Genomic DNA, 17,491 nt, shown 5'->3' on the forward strand with positions numbered 1-17,491 from the left:
GCCATATACCACACCTCCCCGGGCGTTATTGCTTAAATATTTTCACGGAGTGTACAAAACATGCTCTTTCCATGACATAGTTTTCACCTGGTCAGTCTATGATCCCTAATTGATGTCAATCAGTGTAGATGAAGGGAAGGAGCCAGGTTAAAGAAGGATTTTTAAGCCTCGATAATTGAGACAAGGATTGTCTATGTTTTTCATTTAGAGGGTGACAGATTTAAGGCCCTTGGGAACATGGTATGGTAGTAGGTGCCAGGCGCACCGTTTTGAGTTTGTCAAGAACTGCAACACTGCTGAGTTTTTCATACTCAACAGTTTCCAGTGTGTACCAAGAATGGTTCACCACGGGCCTCCCGAGTGGCGCATTGCATGCAGTGATAGAGGCGTTACTATGGTCCAAGGTTCATATGCCGGGCTATGCCACAACCGGCTGTGGTCGGGAGTCCCATAGGACAACGCACAATTGGCCCAGCATTGTCTGGTTTAGGGGAGGGTTTGGCCAATTGGGCTTTACTTGGCTTATTGCACTCTAGTGACTCCTTGTGGCGGGCCGGGTGCCTGCGGGCTGACCCCGGATGCCAGTTGAACTGTGTTTCCTCTGACACATTGGTGCAGCTGGCTTCCGGGTTAAGCTGGTGGGTGGTAAGGAGCACGGGAGGCGGACCATGTTTCAGAGGATGCATGACTCCACCTTCGCCTCTATCTCGAGCCCTTTGGGGAGTTGCAGCGATGAGCCAAGATTGAAAAAAGGGGTAAAATACATTGTTTCACCACTAGTGATGAAAATGTTTGTCAATTTTGTTGCCGACTTACCAACGCCCATTAACTGGTGAACAAATGGTTAAATTAATTCCAAACAGTAAAATGAAGTGACCAACAGAAAATACTATGCATGGAAGGAACTGACATTTTAAGAGCATAAAAAACATGTGACAATAGCAAGCCTATCCTCTCAAATTATTGAACATGCAACTACTGTAATGAAGCCGAGAATGCAGGACACCACTACTCTAAAAGACACACCTGATGCCCTCACCTGACAGAGATGAGAGAAACATGAGAGAAGAGTGTCCGTGGTACACTAAATGGACAATCTGACAATGCTCTGAATTTACAAACACTCAGAGCACACTCTGAGCGCTCTCTGGCACTCCAGATCAAATTTACAAACACACCCGAAGTCGTAAAATATCTAGCGAGTAATTTGTTTTGCTGGCAAGCTAGCGAGAGGTTGCATAGCAACATTATCAACATCCGGTCGACAGGTGAAGCGCTAGTACGCTCAACTGGAAGCATAATGTTCGTTTACAGTATACTTAAATTAACTAATAGTATGTAAATACTAATTAAGTATGTATTATACAGTATGTTAGTATGTGTATTCGAACACAGCTTTTAGAAATATTACATCTACATAAATATTCAGACCCTTCACTCAGTACTTTGTTGAAGCACCTTTGGCAGCCTCAAGTCTTCTTGGGTATGACGCTACAAGCTTGGCACACCTGTATTTGGGGAGTTTTTCCCAATTTTCTATGCAGATCCTCTCAAGCCCTGTCAGGTTGGATTGGGACCGTCGCTGCACAGCTATTTTCAGGTCTTTCTAGAGATGTTCGATATTTTTCAAGTCCGGGCTCAGCCGTTCCTGCGTTGTCTTGGCTGTGTGCTTAGGGTCGTTGTCCTGTTGGAAGGTGAACCTTCGTCTGAAGTCCTGAGCGCTCTGGAGCAGGTTTTCATTAAGGATCGCTCTGTACTTTGCTCCGTTCATCTTTCCCTCGATCATGACTCCCAGTCCCTGCCGCTGAAAAACATCCCCACAGCATGATGCTGCCACCCCCACTATGCTTCACCTTAGGGATGGTGCCAGGTTTCCTCCAGATGTGACGCTTGGCATTCAGGCCAAAGTGTTCAATCTTAGTTTCATCAGACCAGAGAATCTTGTTTCTCATGTTCGGAGAATCCTTTAGGTGCCTTTTGGCAAACTCCAAGCGAGCTATCATGTGCCTTTTACTCAGGAGTGGCTTCTGTCTGACCACTCTACCACAAAGGCCTAATTGGTGGAGTGCTGCAGAGATGGTTGTCCTTCTGGAAGGTTCTCCCATCTCCACAGAGGAACTCTGGAGCTCTGTCAGAGTGACCATCGTGTTCTTTGTCACCTCCCTGACCAAGGCCCTTGTCCCCCGATTGCTCAGTTTGGCCAGGTGGACAGCTCTAGGAAGAGTCTTGGTGCTTCTAAACTTCTTCCATTTAAGAATGATGGAGGCCACTGTGTTCTTGAGGACCTTTAATGCTGCAGACATTTTTTGGCACCTTCCCTAGATCTGTGCTTCGACACAATCCTGTCTCAGAACGCTACGGACAATTCCTTCGGTCTCATGGCTTGGTTATTGCTCTGACATGCACTGTCAACTGTGGGACCTTGTATAGACAAGTGTGTGCCTTTCCAAATCATGTCCTATCAATTTAATTTACCACAGGTGGACTCCAATCAAGTTGTAGAAACATCTCAAGAATGATCAATGGAAACAGAATGTACCTGGGCTCAATTTCGAGTCTCATAGCAAAGGGTCTAAATACTTATGTAAGTAAGGTATTTCTAAAAAAAACAGTTTTTGCTTTGTCATTATGGGGTATTATGTGTAGTGATTAATGAGGAAAACATGTTTTATTTAATAAATTTTAGAATAACGCTGTAACGTAACAAAATGTGGAAAAGGGGAAGGGGTCTGAGTGCTTTCCGAATGCACTGTACATACAAGGGTGAAAGTAGATTTAATTTTTTACTGGTACGGGACACTCAAGTGCGCGCACGCATTTTTTAAAAATAGGCCAAATTACAGGGTGGCCATCTCTGCTGACGCTGACAAACAGATCAATAAAAACAATGTTGTCTGATCCATATAAGGGGAGACGCAAATACAATATGACGTCCATCTAACCCGGAGGAGGAAATTATTGTCCAAAAACAAACGAAGTAGCATTGACCCAATGATAAAGACAGTGAATATGCACACTCACCAGGGATATGGCCGATGTTCTCCGCTAGTGCCAATTAAGTTAAGAATAGAGCGTCTGCTAAATGACTTAAATGTAATATTGATAACTAAAAGACAGATTGGATTGTTTTCATTGTTATCAATAGCGATTTTGCTTTCCAAAACGGTTTTCCGCAATTTATATTTTTAAATATTGAGATATGCCTGGCTGGGTCTCTCTGCTTTTGACAGTCGCAACTCAACAGTCGCAACTCAACAAACATCTATTTGGTATTTGCAATTTGCGGGCTATGCTGTTTAAAACAATCCACTTGTCTTTTTTATTTTTTTAATATTTTTAGCTAATGATCCTCTGTGGCCAAATCATGCTTTCTTGTGTAGTAGCCTATTTTAAATGATTGTATTTATTTCTGTATAGACAGGATTAGGCTAATTAGGCTGTATAATTTTGGCAATTTAATTCAATTTATTTGAGGGAAAGCTTCACTTCCTCTAGCTTCACGGCACTTGTGTATTTTAATGTGGTATAAACACAACTGGTCATGATGTATTCATCTGATTTGTCTAACAATTACTTAAAACCTCTACGTGATTGGTGTCCCCCCCGCAGGATGGTTGAGTTAACGTAGGCTAATGTGATTAGCATGAGGTTGTAAGTAACAAATGTTTTTTCCCAGGACATAGACATATCTGATATGGGCAGAAAGCTTCAATACTAATTGCACTGTCCAATTTACAGTAGCTATTACAGTGAAAGAATACCATGCTATTGTTTGAGGAGAGTGCACAGTTATGAACTTGAGAATATATTAATAAACCAATTAGGCACATTTGGGCAGTCTTGATGCAACATGTTGAACATTTACATTACATTTACATTTAAGTCATTTAGCAGACGCTCTTATCCAGAGCGACTTACAAATTGGTCTTGCTCGTTAGGTTCGCATTATCCTCCAGAAAAAGCACAGACTAACTAATAAGTATGACGAGTATGTTTCAAAGGTAAACATTCAGGTAAGATCACCTGGCTAGGTCCTCAGACTTCAGCTACAGTGAGATGATTGTTGTATGCTAGCTACTGTAACTACCGTAGTGGGCTAGATCGCTGGCTAGCAAGTTAGCTCGTCAGCCAACTGCCTAGCTGCATTAAACATCGTATGAAAACAGTAAATTGATAAATACTATGCACCGGTTATATTATTGCCCGTTTACAACCAGTGTTGTCCAATGTAGCCCCCGACGTTTCGGAACAGCTAGCGAGGTGTCTCTTGATAATACCGTTATCTGCTAGCTATTTCCTTCCCAAGTGTTCCGCCATGTTCTGGCTCCGGGCCGCAGAGAGACCAGTCTCTCTCCTTACGAGGTATTCTTGCACCCAAAAATTAGGCAGATCAACCAGCTGTAATCGTATAACTCCATCAATGTTACGTTTCACATACTAACGTTATTAACCATTAATGTCCATCATATTGCACAGATAATTGCCAACTACCCCCCCTGTGTGCGTTCAGCCATCTTGGGTCCCCAGATATGCAATGGTTTATTGGATCAGTCTAAAACTTTGAACATACACAATCTAAATTGCGCCTGTTTCTTTTTTTCCTTTGTATTATCTTTTACCAGATTTAATGTTTTATATTCTCCTACATTAATTTCACATTTCCACAAGCTTTGTGAAATTGTTACATTTCAAATGGTATCAAGAATATGCATATCTTTACTTCAGGTCCTGAGCTGCAGGCAGTTAGATTTGGGTGTATCATTTTAGGTGAATTTTTTTTTTTTAAAGGGTCCGATCCTTAAGAGATTCAAAGGTGCTCCTGTTGGCTTCCTGCGCACATTCTTTCACTCACAAACTAATTTCAGCATCCAAACCCCAACAGTGCGCTGTGCATCTGCAATTTGTTGTATGGAAAGAGACATCAGTTACAAAAACATTGCAGGTATTATAATGACATTCTGTGATTGTCATTAAGCCTACACTTGTAGCCTGAATTGATGCATCCACGGTTGTCCACGCGCGCCTCGGTCTCGGCCACTCATGTCCACGTGCGTCTCGCCTCTCATCTCCGCTTTAACTCAAACCACAGTGGAACGTATTACCACCTGGTTTCCATTCAATTTGCAAATGTTTCATGCGGCTGACATGCAGTAATGTTAAATAATGGTGTTATAGCCTAATGGTGTTATAGCCTAATGGTGTTATAGCCTAATGGTGTTATAGCCTAATGGTGTTATAGCCTAATGGTGTTATAGCCTAATGGTGTTATAGCCTAATGGTGTTATAGCCTAATGGTGTTATAGCCTAATGGTGTTATAGCCTAATGGTGTTATAGCCTAATGGTTTTATAGCCTAATGGTGTTATAGCCTAATGGTGTTATAGCCTAATAGTTTTTTGGGCATGTTGTATTAATTGTGATATGTTTTACCGGCACGGCGTACCCCCACTATTTATTTTGCCAGGATGCCGTACTGGACCGTACCACCTTACTTTCACCCCTGTATATATCTAAATTCAGCAGGACCCTGTCTTTCAAAGATTATATGTAAAAAGCCAAGTAACTTCACAGATCTTCATTGTAAAGGGTTTAAACACTGTTTCCCATGTTTGTTCAATGAACCATAAACAATTAATGAACATGCACCTGTGGAACGGTCGTTAAGACACTAACAGCTTACAGACAGTAGGCAAAACTTAGGACACTAAAGAGGCCTTTCTACAGACTCTGAAAAACACCAAAAGTTGCCCAGGGTTCCTCCTCATCTGCGTGAATGTGCCTTAGGCATGCTGCAAAGAGGCATGACTGCAGATGTGGCCAGGGCAATAAATGGTAATGTCCGTCCTGTGAGACGCCTAAGACAGCGCTACAGGGAGACAGGACAGACAGCTGATTGGCCTCGCAGTGGCAACAACAACTGCCCGAGTTACACCAGGAACACACAATCCCTCCATCATTGCTCAGACTGTCCGCAATAGGCTGAGAGGCTGGACTGAGGGCTTGTAGGCCTTTTATAAGGCAGGTCCTCACCAGACATCACCAGCAACAACGTCGCCTATGGGCACAAACCCACCGTCGCTGGACCAGACAGGACTGGCAAAAAGTGCTCTTCACTGACGAGTTGCGTTTTTTTGTCTCACCAGGGGTGATGGTCCGATTCATGTTTATTGTCAAAGGAATGAGCGTTACACCGAGGCCTGTACTCTGGAGTGGGATCAATTTGGAGGTGGAGGGTCTGGGGCGGTGTGTCACAGCATCATCGGACTGTGCCTGCAATGACAACCAGCAATCTCAAAGCTGTGCGTTACAGGAAAGATATCTTCCTCCCTCATGTTGTACCCTTCCTGCAAGCTCATCCTGACATGACCCTCCAGCATGACAATGCCACCAGCCATACTGCTCGTTCTGTGCCTGATTTCCTGCAAGACAAGAATGTCAGTGTTCTGCCATGGCCAGTGAAGAGCCCGGATCTCAATCCCATTGAGCACGTCTGGGACCTGTTGGGTCGGACGGTGAGGGCTAGGACCATTCCCCCCCAGAAATGTCTGGGAACTTGCAGGTGCCTTGGTGGAAGAGAGGGGTAACATCTCACAGCCAGAACTGGCAAATCTGGTGCAGTCCATGAGGAGGAGATGCACTGCAGCACTTAATGCAGCTGGTGGCCACACCAGATACTGACTGTTACTTTTGATTTTGACCCCCCCTTTGTTCAGGAACACATTATTTCATTTCTGTTAGTCAGATGTCTGTGGAACTTGTTCAGTTTATGTCTGTTATTGAATCTTGTTATGTTCATACAAATATTCACACATTGGTATACAAACATTCACAAGTTTGCTGAAAATAAACGCAGTTGACAGTGAGAGGCATTTCTTCTTTTTTTGCTGAGTTTATATATACTGTATATACATTGTATGTGGCATATACAGTCAGGGTCCATAATTATTGGCACCATTTGATGAAGATGAGCAAAAAACTGTATAAAATAAATAATACAAATACTGATCTATATTGCGTGCTATTTTTTTGTTGTTGAAATGGTTATTTTATACTAATAGAATTGCTTAACTAATAATCTCAAAAAGAGAGGGGTAAAAATTATTGGCACCCCTGGTTTCAATACTGATACTGAGCATTTTTCTCAAATGTTGAATGAGATTGTACACATTGGGAGGGAGCGTAGACCTTTGCTCTATTTCCATGTCATTAAACATACCACCGGTTCCAATCCAAGTGCCAATGCCGTTTATCAACCTCCAGGCGGTGCTATGGTCAGGTGACATGAAAATACATCTTTTTGGCCACTTGGACACAAGCATATGCAGAAAAGTATCTACATTTGTCAATGGCCATCTCAGCTACTGGACTTGAACCCAATTGAAAACCTCTTGTTTGAATTAAAGAGGGTAGTCCATAAGAGCAGACTTGGAAAGATTCTGTTTGGAGGAATGGTCCCAACGTTTCATCTCATGGAACATTTGAGAAAAAGGCTCAGTTTTGTTATTCTCGCAAGGGGAGGGTGCAAGAGTATTGAAAACAGGGGTCCACTATCTTCTTTAGATTTTTTTGTATTAATTGTTAAACAGAATCTCTCTGAGCAATTGTATTAGTCTAAAATAATCAAATGTTTCAATTTTTTGGAGAACATAATATACTATATTATTTATTTTATGTTTTTTTTTTGCTCATCTTTATCAAAGGATCCAGTGATACGTAATCTGTTAAAGGCAGAAGAGACAGTAGGTCTACAATCTGATACATGGAAAAAGAAAAGGAGAGCCACACACTCAAGGGACTCCGATGCAATAATTTAATAACCTAATAACCAACGTTTGGACAGACAAGCTGTCTTCATCAGGGTATAATGACAAACACTGAGGGTCACTAGTTGTACAGTGTCAAAGAACACACAGGTGTCTGTAATTATGGCCGGGTGTGGCCTGATATCATTGGTTAATTCTCAGATATAAAAAAATAACATACCAAAAACATGAATGGATATCATACGATCATAGATACAATTTGGCTACATAGGCCTACAAACATTTACAATGAATAGCAAAATCACAATCACAAGAAAGACTTTGATCTGAAACCAATGTTGATACCGAAGGGAGCAACGCTCTTTAAATTAAAGATACCAACCGTCTTTCTCTAGAGAGGTGACACCCCCCTCCACATTGCCATCCGTGGGCGGAGCCGCAGACTGGCGGAGCTCCTCCTTCGTAATCCTAAAGATGGCCGCCTGCTCTACAGGCCCAACAAGGCCGGCGAGACCCCCTACAACATCGACTGCAGCCACCAGAAGAGCATCCTCACCCAGATCTTTGGAGCCCGTAAGTTTCTTTACTCTCCGGCAGCTCAGTCACTTTCGCCAGTTAAAGGAAAATTCCACCCAAAAACAATCTTTTTGGTATTTGTTTCTTTAGTCTATTGTTGACTAATGAAAGTTTTCAAGACATGTAACTTTCAAAATACATAAATCATCCCTGTAATAATGCATTTTTCAAGATATATAAAACCTTGATTGCTGACAAGCAAAACATTTTGGGACTATGCCAACAATGGACTAATTAAACAAATACCAAAATATTGTTTTGGGGTGGTTTTCCTTTAATAGTCTAACTGCTATAACCTTTGTGCTGGACGATAGGGTGTACAGAAATTGACAAAGAAAATTGGTACACACAAATTATACACTCTATGTACTCTCATCTAGAACTGTGTTGACTAACCTCATCCTATCTTTCTGTGTCCCTCCCAGGACACCTGTCCCCTACTGAGTCTGATGGGGACATGCTGGGTTATGACCTGTACAGCAGTGCCCTGGCTGACATTCTCAGTGAGCCCACCATGCAGCCACCCATCTGTGTGGGCCTGTACGCCCAGTGGGGCAGCGGCAAGTCTTTCTTGCTCAAGAAACTGGAGGGTAAGGAACTAGGCAGTCCTCTTGTCAAGGCTCCACTCACTTCTATACAAGAGTCTAAGTGTTTATTATACTGCTCAAATAGAACAGAGCTCAACTGTCAAACATAAAAATAATGATATGTTAAAAATATGTTATACATGTTAATAATAAGATAGCTGTTAAGGCCAGGCATCACACCCTAATAGAGTCAATGTTTTTGTTCTCCAACACAATTACCAGACTAGATACAGTTGTATGTGTATGTAAACTTCTGACCCACTGGAATTGTGAATTGTATGTACAGTTGAAGTCGGAAGTTTACATACACTTAGGTTGGAGTCATTAAAACTTGTTTTTCAACCACTCCACAAATTTCTTGTTAACAAACTATAGTTTTGGCAAGTTGGTTAGGACATTACTTTGTACATGACATAAGTCAGTTTTCCAACAATTGTTTACAGACAGATTATTTCACTTACAATTCACTGTATCACAATTCACTGTATCACAATTCACTGTATCACAATTCCAGTGGGTCATACCCTAAGTTGACTGTGCCTTTAAACAGCTTGGAAAATGTCAGAAAATTATGTCATGGCTTTAGAAGCTTCTGATAGGCTAATTTACATCATTTGAGTCAATTGGAGGCCTACCTTCAAACTCAGGGCCTCTTTGCTTGACATCATGGGAAAATTAAAAGAAATTAGCCAAGACCCCAGAAAATAAATTATAGACCTCCACAAGTCTGGTTCATCCTTGGGAGCAATTTCCAAACGCCTGAAGGTACCACGTTCATCTGTACAAACAATAGTACACAAGTATAATGGGACCATTCTGGGACCATGCAGTCGCCATACCGCTTAGGAAGGAGTACTTTGGTGCGAAAAGTGCAAATCAATCCCAGAACAACAGCAAAGGACCTTGTGAAGATGCTGGAGGAAACAGGTACAAAAGTATCTATATCCACAGTAAATCGAGTCCTATATTGACATAACCTGATTGGCCGCTCAGCAAGGAAGAAGCCACTGCTCCAAAACCGCCAAAAAACAGCTAGACTACGGTTTGCAACTGCACGTGGGACAAAGATCGTACTTTTTGGAGAAATGTCCTCTGGTGTGATGAAACAAAAATAGAACTGTTTGGCCATGATGACCATTGTTATGTTTGGAGGAAAAAGGAGGAGGCTTGCAAGCCGAAGATCACCATCCCAACTGTGAAGCACGGGGGTGGCAGCATCATGTTGTGGGGGTGGTTTGCTGCAGGAGGGACTGGTGCACTTCACAAAATAGATGGCATAATGAGGGAGAAAAATGATGTGGATATATTGAAGCAACATCTCAAGACATTAGTCAGGAAGTTAAAGCTTGGTTGCAAATGGGTCTTCCAAATGGACAATGACCCCAAGCATTCTTCCAAAGTTGTATCAAAATTGGTTAAGGACAAGAAATTCAAGGTATTGGAGTGGCCATCACAAAGCCCTGACCTCAATCGCATAGAACATTTGTGGGCAGAACTGAAAAAGCTTGTGTGAGCAAGGAGGCCTACAAACCTGACTCAGTTACACCAGCTCTGTCAGGAGGAATGGGCCAAATTTCACCCAACTTATTGTGGGAAGCTTGTGGATGGCTAGCCCAAACGTTTGACACAAGTTAAACCATTTTAAGGCCATGCTACCAAATACTAATTGAGTGTATGTAAACTTCTGACCCACTGGGAATATGATGAAATAAATAAATGCTGAAATAATTAATTCTCTCAACTCTTATTCTGACATTTCACATTCTTAAAATAAAGTGGTGATCCTAACTGACAGGGGACTTTTACTAGGATTAAATGTCAGGAATTGTGAAAAACTGAGTCTAAATGTATTTGGCCAAGGTGTATGTAAACTTCCGACTTCAACTATACATACTGTACGTTACATACTGTACTTTAACAATGCAATAATGCAACCAAACTTCTCCAGCAATGCAAACAACAACAAAAAATCTGAAATATTGTTTACAAATATGCAAATTAAATGTGCATATTTGCATATCACACAAATCCATTTTTCTGGACTCTGGAGGAAGTCAGCCTATATTAAAATGGTTAACATTGGTTAAGATACTCCAGGACCTGACTTATACGTAACATATTGAGGAGAAATACTTCTTTCTACCTGTAAAATACTATAGAAAGGAATGTAAAATTCATTTTTGGCAGATTTTTCTGAAGAAAATGTCATGTAGAGTAGAAATTTGACAATGTATCAACAATTCCCTATGTATAAGTCTGAATAATAAGATTAAGGATAACCACTCAACATTTGGTGAATGCAGATGCTTCCGAGGCTGAGAAACACGAGTTGGCGTGTAGGAAACGTCTGACTTCCAGGAAATGGCAGTTAAAGACAAGTACACTGAATTTAGACTTAGAAACACCAAACAGCTATTTAGACCCAATCACCATCTCTTGAAAGTAAGTTACTATATATAGTCCAGTTTGTTACATTCTCTATGAGATGGGCTTTTTAAATTGTGTGTGATTTATTGTAGTGGTTTGAAATAATGGATCATCAACATTTTGACATTGTTGTTTTTACTTTTTGAGAAAATGAATATTAATGGTTCAAAATACCAAACAATCTCAAACTTCATATGTAGAGGCAATAAAAGGTCATTTTAGGCTGTGGTGCCTGGATTTAGTATTAACAGATTATTTTATCAGATACTTATAAGATTGAGTTATACAAATTAACCTACAATCTCATAAGTATCTTTATCGTCCTTTCATCTCCTTCCTCTCTTCAGATGAGATGAAGACGTTTGCTGGCCAGCAGGTGGAGCCGTTGTTCCAGTTCTCCTGGCTGGTGGGGTTCATGTCCCTGCTGCTGTGTGGTTCTGTAGCTCTGGTCCTGGGATTCACCGTCGACCCCAAGCTGGCCATCGCTGTCTCCCTCAGCCTGCTGGCCATGCTCTATGTCTGCTTCGGTGAGACCGTCACTCTGTCATCCATTTTCTATGGTCGAGTAGTTGTTGCTATCCGTGATCGTTGGTACATTCCTACCCCCACATTCCTACCCCCAAGTTAAGGTTAGGTAAGGGCTATGGTTAAGGTTAGGTTTAGGCTCCCGAGGATCCCATAGCCTATGCTCCCGAGTGGCGCAGCGGTCTAAGGCACTGCATCTTGGTGCTAGAGGCGTCACTACAGACCCTGGTTTGATTCCAGGCTGTGTCACAACCATCCGTGATTGGGAATCCCATAGGGAGGTGCACAATTGGCCACTTTCAATGACACAGTAAGAGCTCATTCTAACTGTCTGTCTCTCTGGCTTTTCCAAACACTTTCAATGACACAGTAAGAGTTTGACGCAGTAACTCTGTTTGTCTTCCTTTGTTTTGTAGTGGAGGCGGCTTTTAATGATCCAGTTAGGAGATAACAGTTTCCCTCTCTTGTGTAGTGGTGGTGTACTTCGGCAGTCGTCGAGAGGGTGAGAACTGGAGCTGGGCGTGGGTGATAAGTACCCGCTTGGCCCGACACATCGGTTACCTGGAGCTGCTACTCAAACTGATGTTTGTCAACCCCCCTGACCTGCCAGAGCAGACCACCCGCGCTCTGCCCGTTAGGTACACACACAAACCACCCATGTCCTGCCCGTCAGGTACCTTTTATAAGTTGTAGTTTGTGTTTGACCGATTATTTAATGTCCACCCCTTCCCTTTACTGTTGCAGGTTCCTGTTCACTGACTACAACCGTCTGTCCAGTGTGGGAGGGGAGACCAGCCTGGCAGAGATGATAGCCACCCTGTCTGATGCCTGTGAGAGGGAGTTTGGCTTCATGGCCACCCGCCTCTTCAGGGTCTTCAAGACAGAGGAATCACAAGGTAAACAATGAGCAGAGGAATCACAAGGTAACCAATGAGCAGAGGAATCACAAGGTAACCAATGAGCAGAGGAATCACAAGGTAACCAATGAGCAGAGGAATCACAAGGTAACCAATGAGCAGAGGAATCACAAGGTAACCAATGACCAGAGGAAGCACAAGGTAACCAATGACCAGAGGAATCACAAGGTAACCAATGACCAGAGGAATCACAAGGTAACCAATGACCAGAGGAATCACAAGGTAACCAATGACCAGAGGAATCACAAGGTAACCAATGAACAGAGGAATCACAAGGTAACCAATGAGCAGAGGAATCACAAGGTAACCAATGAGCAGAGGAATCACAAGGTAACCAATGACCAGAGGAATCACAAGGTAACCAATGAGCAGAGGAATCACAAGGTAACCAATGAGCAGAGGAATCACTAGGTAACCAATGAGCAGAGGAATCACTAGGTAACCAATGAGCAGAGGAATCACTAGGTAACCAATGAGCAGAGGAATCACTAGGTAATGAGCAGAGGAATCACAAGGTAACCAATGAGCAGAGGAATCACTAGGTAACCAATGAGCAGAGGAATCACTAGGTAATGAGCAGAGGAATCACTATGTAATCACTTGCTCCTGAGTGGCGCAGCGGTCTAAGGCACTGCATCGCAGTGCTAGAGGCGTCACTACAGACCCTGGTTTAATCCCAGGCTGTGTCACAACCGGCCCTGATCGGGAGTCCCATTGGGCGGTGCACAATAGTGGAGGGTTTGGCCGGGGCAGGCCGTCATTGTAAATAAGAATTAGTTCTTAACTGACTTACCGAGTTAAATAAATAAAAAAATCTAGTCATGAGCAGAGAATCACTAGGTAGTGAGCAGAGAATCACTAGGTAGTGAGCAGAGAACCACTAGGTAGTGAGCAGAGAACCACTAGGTAGTGAGCAGAGAACCACTAGGTAGTGAGCAGAGAACCACTAGGTAGTGAGCAGAGAATCACTAGGTAGTGGGCAGAGAACCACTAGGTAGTGGGCAGAGAACCACTAGGTAGTGGGCAGAGAACCACTAGGTAGTGGGCAGAGAATCACTAGGTAGTGGGCAGAGAACCACTAGGTAGTGGGCAGAGAACCACTAGGTAGTGGGCAGAGAACCACTAGGTAGTGGGCAGAGAACCACTAGGTAGTGGGCAGAGAATCACTAGGTAGTGGGCAGAGAACCACTAGGTAGTGGGCAGAGAACCACTAGGTAGTGGGCAGAGAACCACTAGGTAGTGGGCAGAGAACCACTAGGTATTGACAAATTAGTCAGGTCAGTTTACTTGATTGAATCCCCTTTTGGGCTAATGTGTTTGACCTTATTGGCACTACTTTAAATCACTGTCGGTCACTACATTTACAAATACACCAACCACATTTTCAGTAAGAACTAGGAACAAAGGGTTGTCTAACAGACAATGACAATAAACATTGTTTTTGCACAAGGTTAGTCAGTAGCCTGCCTCCTGCTTCCAAATGTTTTTATGAATACTGAGTACTTTTAAAATGGATTGTATTTTAGGGAAGAAGAAGTGGAAGAACACTTGCTGCGTTCCGTCCTTCGTCATCTTCATCTTCATCCTGGGCTGCCTGATCACTGGCATGGCACTCCTCGCCGTCTTCAAGGTGGACGGGGCCAACCAGACGGTGAATGCCGTGCTGATCGCCATGGCCTGCGCAGTGGGCCTGGCACTGGTGCTTAACTGCCGGACATGGTGGCAGGTGGCCGACTCGGTGCTCAACTCTCAGAGGAAGAGGCTGCACAGCGCTGCCAACAAGATGCACAAGCTCAAGAGCGAGGGCTTCATGAAGGTAGCGATGGAAGGCCAGTCGTATATATGCGCGCAAGCACTTGGAAACACATGCACAAAGCATACATACACACACACACACACACACACACACCTGTTTGATTCTCCCTTTCACCATATCACTGGCTTGTAAGGCTAATATGACCTTTCTCACCCATCCTCCTCCTCTCTGTGTCTCCATCTCTACTTCTCTCTCTCTCTCTCCTCTCTCTCTCTTCCTCCCCTCTCCTTCTCTCTCTCTCTCTCTCTCTCTCTCTCTCTCTTTCACCTCTCTCTCTCCCTCCTCTCCTTCTCTCTCTTTCTCCTCACTCTTTGTCCTTTCTTTTTCTCTCACCCATCTTCCTCTCTCTCTCTCTTCCTCCTCTCCTTCTCTCTCTCTATCTCTCTCTCTTTCTCTCTCCTCCCTCAGGTGTTGAAGAATGAGGTGGAGCTGATGGCGAGGATGGCTAAGACCATCGATGGCTTCACTCAGAACCAGACGCGTCTGGCTGTCATCATAGACGGCTTGGACTCCTGTGAACAGGACAAAGTACTGCAGATGCTGGATACGGTGAGACCGTCTCACCCTTTGTGTTGCCTTGGTCTGCAAATTGAGTTATTTCCGAAGACAATCTTTCCCAAGAGATCAAAGATTACCTAGTTATACTGTTCATAGTTATACATCAGTCACAAAGTTTCCAGAAGCTGTCATGGTTTTTCTTATTATTTACAGTAATAGAATTGTCTTTAATGTAATATTCAAGGGGCATGGTCATCTGAACCAGCTGTTTCTTGTTTACTAATGGAATCTTTGGTCTGAGGAAATAATGGATCTTTTATGCATGATGTCTTTGTAATAATAAGCAACATCCCTCATACGTTTAGAGCGATTTATCTAGACATTTGATAGTAGTCGCAAAATCTAATATTTCAATGTCTTTTGCACATTGGGATAATGGAGTAATTAGGTAACTGTGAGCTATGGCAGAAAGAGTTTTAGAATAGATTAGAACAAACTAATATACTGTATCTACCGCACGCACACACACACACACACACACACACACCTTTTTTTCTCACCCACCTCACCAGAACATACTAAGTGGGGTTCACTCTGGCTTTAGATCGGAGACCAGCACCACAACTGCACTTATGGCAGTGGCAAATGACATCATAAATGCACTTGATAAAAAGCCACATTGCGCTGCTCTGTTTGTTGATTTATCAACGGCATTTGATTCAGTTCACCATGAAGTGTTGCTTGCTAAACTCAGTAACATTGGTCTCAGTGAAGGGGCAGTAAATTGGTTTAGGAACTATCTTTCTGACAGAACACAATGTGTATACGCTGACAATAGCTTTCTTCAGATTAATAGTGGTGTGCCCCAGGGTTCCATTTTAGCTCCTGTGTTCTCATTTTGTATTAATAATTTGGGAAAGGGGATGCAACCAGCAAAGTTCCATCTATATGCAGATGATACAGTCATATATTCATGTGCTCCTTCTCTGTTGAAGCTCCAGACTGCTTTTCAGCCTCCGCAGGCCTCCCTTTATGGGCTCAAACTAGTCTTGAATGTACAAAAAAAAACAGAATTCGTGACCTTTACCAGAGCTAGAACTCTGCCAGAGATGGTTAACATTGTCACATCTGGTGGCTTATCCATTGACAAAGTGTCATCCTACAAATACCAAGATATATGGTTGGATGGCAAGTTGTCCTTTAAAGTTCATATGGATAACCTTGTGAGGAAGCTTAAATTGAAGTTGGGTTTTCATTTTTGTAATAAGTCTTGATTCCCGCTTACGGCTAGAAATAAGCTTTTCATGCCACTTTTCTCTCTAATTGTCTTATGGTGACTTGTATATGCATGCAACCTCCTCCGTCTTACAGAGACTGAACTCTGTTTATTATGAATCCTCGCGCTTTATTACAAATGCCAAGTCACTCACCCAACATTGCACCTTGTACCAAATGGTGGGTTGGAACTCACTTTCTATGCGCAGAAAAACACGTACAAATGTAGCTATCTACAAAGCCCTTTTGGGTAAACTCCCCCTTTACCTCTATAGTCTGGTTTCCTTCACCACCACCAGTTACCATACCTGGTCTGCTAGGCGGTTGCTACTTATAGTCCCAGGACATTTACAGCATTAGCCAAGACTGCCTTCTCGTCTTGTGTACCAGAGGCATGTAATAGTCTACAATCCATACTTCATCTAGATACGTTAGTGCCACTGAATGAATTTAACATTTTGATGGGAAATTCTGTTACAGAGGAGTGGAAATGCTTTTTTTTAGGCTTGATCATGTTGTTGATGTGTATTGTTGAATGTTTTAATACTGTAATATTGTAATAATGGCGCCAGGGAAGATGGCTGCTGTTTTATGGGCTCCTAACCAATCGTGCTACTGTGTGTGTTTTTTCGTGTTTTTTGTAACTTATTTTGTACGTGATGTTTCAGTGACCGAAAATAGCGTCTGGATTTCAGAACAGCGATTACTCCCCTCTTACTGGACGAAGATTTTTTCTTTAATGAGTTGGACACGAAGGATTTACTTCAGACACCGGACAATGCCCAAATCCCTGTCATTCGCATAAAGAAGAGACAGAGATATGGGGGTCGTCGGTTGGGGTGCTATGTAAGAATCCAACGGCGAGTGGGTAACCCACTCCTACCATCAGTCCTATTAGCCAATGTACAATCATTGGATAATAAACTAGATGAGCACCTATCAAGACCTTCCTACCAACATGACATAAAAAACTGAAATATCTTGTGTTTCACCGTGTCGTGGCTGGATGATGACATGGATAACATACAGCTGGCTGGGTTTTCCGTGAATTGGCAAGAGAGAACAGCTGCCTCCGGTAAGACAAGCGGTATTGGTATTTTATTAGAAT

General features: G+C 42.7%; 1 pseudogene; it reads left to right on the top strand.

The window, feature by feature from the left end:
* The window catches only part of LOC135506114 (kinase D-interacting substrate of 220 kDa B-like), a 47,820-nt pseudogene that overhangs the window by 10,338 nt on the left and 19,991 nt on the right, over positions 1-17,491 (top strand).

The sequence above is a fragment of the Oncorhynchus masou genome, chromosome 19, assembly GCF_036934945.1.
Source record: "Oncorhynchus masou masou isolate Uvic2021 chromosome 19, UVic_Omas_1.1, whole genome shotgun sequence".
Classification (NCBI taxonomy): domain Eukaryota; kingdom Metazoa; phylum Chordata; class Actinopteri; order Salmoniformes; family Salmonidae; genus Oncorhynchus; species Oncorhynchus masou.